The sequence below is a fragment of the Apodemus sylvaticus genome, chromosome 8, assembly GCF_947179515.1.
Source record: "Apodemus sylvaticus chromosome 8, mApoSyl1.1, whole genome shotgun sequence".
Lineage (NCBI taxonomy): Eukaryota > Metazoa > Chordata > Mammalia > Rodentia > Muridae > Apodemus > Apodemus sylvaticus.
The window spans coordinates 8388539-8392917 of NC_067479.1; the positions used below are offsets into that span (position 1 = coordinate 8388539).

Genomic DNA, 4379 nt, shown 5'->3' on the forward strand with positions numbered 1-4379 from the left:
TCTAAACCTCTTGAGACTCTAAAAAATGATGCAGCATTTTGAATGCCTTCTGTAGTCAATAACACCCAATTTTGAAGTTAATTAACTACTTGTACTTCAGAAGTTCCTATGCTGAATGGTGTGCTTGCATTTCTAAAATTTTTATGGTATATAGATTATATTCCATAATTATTAATATTATTATTTTATATTATTATATTATAGTATGTAATAATTATGCACATATAATTATTATATTATAATTTTTTCAGGGGAGAGCACAAATTCATTCCCCCACTACCACAAATTATACTGTCAAGTTCCCCTCATTTGGGGAAATCACAGGCTTATCCAGAGTGCAATGGATAAGCCTTGCCCTGGGAAAACCACTTTTAGATCATGGTATCTCCCCTGGTATGTAAGCATCATTTATCATTATTATTATTATTTTATTGATATATTTTTTATTTACATTTCAAATGATTTCCCCTTTTCTGGGTCCCCACTCCCCACAAGTCCCATAAGCCCTCTTCTCTGCCCCTGTTCCTCCATCTACCCCTTCCCACTTCCCTGTTCTGGAATTCCTCTATACTCTTGCACTGAGTCTTTCCAGAAACAGGGGCCACTCCTCCATTCTTTTTGGACATCATTTAGTATGTGGATTATGTCTTAGGTGTTCAAAGTTTCTAGCCTAATATCCACTTATCAGTGAGTGCATAACATGTTTGATCTTTTGAAACTGGGTTATCTCACTTAGTATGATGTTCTCCAGCTCCATCCATTTGTCTAAGAATTTCATGAATTCATTGTTTCAAATGGCTGAATAGTACTCCATTGTGTAAATATACCACATTTTTTGTATCCATTCCTCCGTTGAAGGACACCTGGGTTCTTTCCAGCTTCTGGCTATTATAAATAGGGCTGCTATGAACATAGTGGATACTTATTCCATGCTGAAGAATCCTCTGGGTATATGCCCAGGAGTGGTATAACAGGGTCCTCAGGAAGTGTCATGCCCAGTTTTCTGAGGAAACGCCAAACTGATTTCCAAAGTGGTTGCACCATCTTGCAATCCCACCAGCAGTGGAGGAGTGCTCCTCTTTCTCCACATCCTCACCAATACCTGCTGTCTCCTGAGTTTTTGACCTTAGCCATTCTGACTGGTGTGAGGTGAAATCTCAGGGTTGTTTTTGCATTTCCCTAATGATTAATGATTTTGAACATTTCTTAAGGTGTTTCTCAGCCCTCAGAAGTTCTTCATGTGAAAATTCTTTGTTTAGTCCCATACACCACTTTTTAATGGGGTTATTTGGTTCTCTGGCTTCTACCTTCTTGAGTTCTTTGTATATATTAGATATTAGCATTCTGTTGGATTTAGGGTTGGTGAAGATCCTTTCCCAATCTGTTGGTTGATGCTTTGTCCTTTTGACAGTGTCCTTTGCCTTTCAGAAACTTTGTAATTTTATGAGGTCCCATTTGTCAATTCTTGAACATAGAGCATAAGCTATTGGTGATCTATTCAGGAACTTTTCCTCTGTGCCCATGTCCTCAAGGGTCTTCCCCAGTTTCTTTTCTATTAGTTTCAGTGTGTCAGGTTTTATGTGGAGGTCCTTGATCCATTTGGAGTTGACCTTAGTACAAGGAGATAAGAATGGGTCAATTCGCATTCTTTTGCATGCTGACCACCAATTGAACCAGCACCATTTGTTGGAAAGACTATCTTTTTTCCACTAGATGCTTTCAGCTCCTGTGTCGAAGATCAAGTGACCATAGGTGTGTTGGTTCATTTCTGGGTCTTCAATCCTATTCCATTGATCCGCATGCCTGACATTGTACCAATACCATGCAGTTTTTAATCACTATTGCTCTGAAGTAAAGTTTAAAGTCTGGGATACTGAATCCCCCTGAAGTTCTTTTACTGTTGAGAATAGTTTTAGCTATGCTGGATTTTTTGTTATTCCAGATGAATTTGAGAATTGCTTTTTCTAGCTCTATGAAGAACTGGGTTGGGATTTTTTTATAGGGATAGCATTGAATCTGTAGATTGCCTTTGGCAAGATGGCCATTTTAACTATATTAATCCTGCCAATCCACGAGCATGGAAGATGTTTTCATTTTCTGAGATCTTCTTCAATTTCCTTCTTCAGAGATCTGAAGTTCTTGTCATATAGGTCTTTCACTTGTTTGGTTAGAGTCACCCCAAGATACTTTACGCTGTTTGTAGACATTGTGAAGGGAGTCATTTCCCTAATTTCTTTCTCAGTCTGCTTATCCTTTGAATATATAAAGGCTACTGATTTGCTTGCGTTGATTTTGTAGCCAGCCACTTTGCTGAAGTTGTTTATCAGATGTAGGAGTTCTCTAGTAGAGTTTTTAGGGTCTCTTAAGTATACTATCATATCATCTGCAAATAGTGATAGTTTGACTTCTTCCTTTCCAATTTGTATCCCTTTGACTTCCTTCTGTTGTATAATTGCTCTAGGTAGGACTTCAAGAACTATATTGAAAAGATATGGAGAGAGGGGGCAGCCTTGTCTAGTCCCTGATTTTAGTGAGATTGCTTCAAGTTTCTCTCCATTTAGTTTGATGTTGGCTACCGGTTTGCTGTATATTGCTTTTACTATGTTTAGATATGGGCCTTGAATTCCTGTCCTTGCCAAGACTTTTAGCATGAAAGGATGCTGAATTTTGTCAAATGCTTTTTCAGCATCTAATGAAATGATCATGTGGTTTTTTCTTTGAGTTTGTTTATGTAGTGGATAGCATTTATGGATTTCCTTATATTGAACCATCCCTGCATCCGTGGGATGAAGCCTACTTGATCATGGTGGATGATCGTTTTGATGTGTCCTTGGATTCGGTGGGCAAGAATTTTATTTAGTATTTTTGCATCAATATTCATAAGGGAAATTGGCCTGAAATTCTCTTTCTTAGTTGGATCTTTGTGTGGTTTTGGTATCAGCGTAATAGTGGCTTCGAAGAAGGAGTTGGGTAGTGTTCCTTCTGTTTCTATTTGGTGGAAAAGTTTGAAGAGTATTGGTGTTAAGTCTTCTTTGAAGGTCTGATAGAATTCTGCACTGAAACCATCTGGTCCTGTGCTTTTTTTGGTCGGAAGCCTATCTATGACCCCTTCTATTTCTTTAGGGGTTATGGGTGTGTTTAGCTGGTTTATTTGATCCTGGTTTAATTTTGGTAATTGGTATCTGTCTAAGAAAATGTCCATTTCCTCCAGATTCTCCAGTTGTGTTGAGTACAGGTTTTTGAGGTAGGATCTGATGATATTTTGAATTTCCTCGGTTTCTGTTGTAATATCTCTGTTTTCATTTTGAATTTTGTTAATTTGGATACTTTCTCTGTGCCCTTTGGTTAGTCTGGCTAATGGTTTATCTATTTTGTTGATTTTTTCAAAGAAACAGCTTTTGTTTTTGTTGATTCTTTGTATGGTTCTCTTGGTTTCTACTTGATTGATTTCAGCCCTGAGTTTGATGATTTACTGTCTGCTTCTCCTCCTGGGTGAATTAGCTTCTCTTTGTTCCAGGGTTTTCAGTTGTTCTGTTAATCTTCTAGTGTATGCTCTCTAGAATTTCTTTTTGGAGACACTCAAAGCTATGAATTTTCCTCTTAGCACTGCTTTCATTGTGTCCCATAGATTTGTGTATGTTGTGCCTTCATTTTCATTAAATTCTAAGAAATCTTTAATTTCTTTATTTATTTCTTCCTTGACCAAAGTATCATTGAGTAGAGTACTGTTCAGTTTTCATGTGTATGTGGACTTTATGTTGTTTTTATTGTTATTAAAAACCACTTTTACTCCATAGTGATCTGATAGGAGGCATGGGATTATTACAATCTTCTTATATTTGTTGAGGTCTGTCTTGTGACCAACCATATGGTCAGTTTTGGAGAATGTACCATGAGGTGCTGAGAAAAAGGTATATTCTTTTGCTTTGGGATGAAAAGTTCTATATATATCCGTTAACTCCAAATGGTCCAAAGCTTCAATTAGTTTCACTGTCTCCATGTTTAGTTTCTGTTTTCCTGATCGGTCCATTGGTGAGAGTGGAGTGTTGAATTCACCCACTATTATTGTGTTAGGTGCAATGTGTGCTTTGAGCTTTAGTAAAGTTTCTTTTATGAATGAGGGCACGCTTGTATTTGGAGCATAGATGTTCAGAATTGAGAGTTCTTCTTGTTGGATTTTTCCTTTGACCAGCCATGTCTCTTTTGATTACTTTAGGTTGAAAGTCAATTTTATCTGATATTAGAATGGCAACTCCAGCTTGTTTCCTGGGATCATTTGCTTGTAGAACTGTCCTCCAGCCTTTTACTCTAAGGTAGTTTTTGCCTTTGATACTGAGGTGTGTTTCCTCTATGCAGCAAAATGTAGGGTCCTGTTTATG

The 4379-nt window shown here is 37.4% G+C and overlaps 1 non-coding gene across 1 annotated transcript; it reads right to left on the reverse strand.

Moving 5' to 3' along the window:
- Positions 1-248: 248 nt before the first annotated feature.
- Positions 249-405, reverse strand: LOC127691831 (U1 spliceosomal RNA). The gene has a single exon (XR_007979401.1). It is a non-coding gene; the product is annotated as a U1 spliceosomal RNA (small nuclear RNA).
- Between the last annotated feature and the right edge of the window lie 3974 nt (positions 406-4379).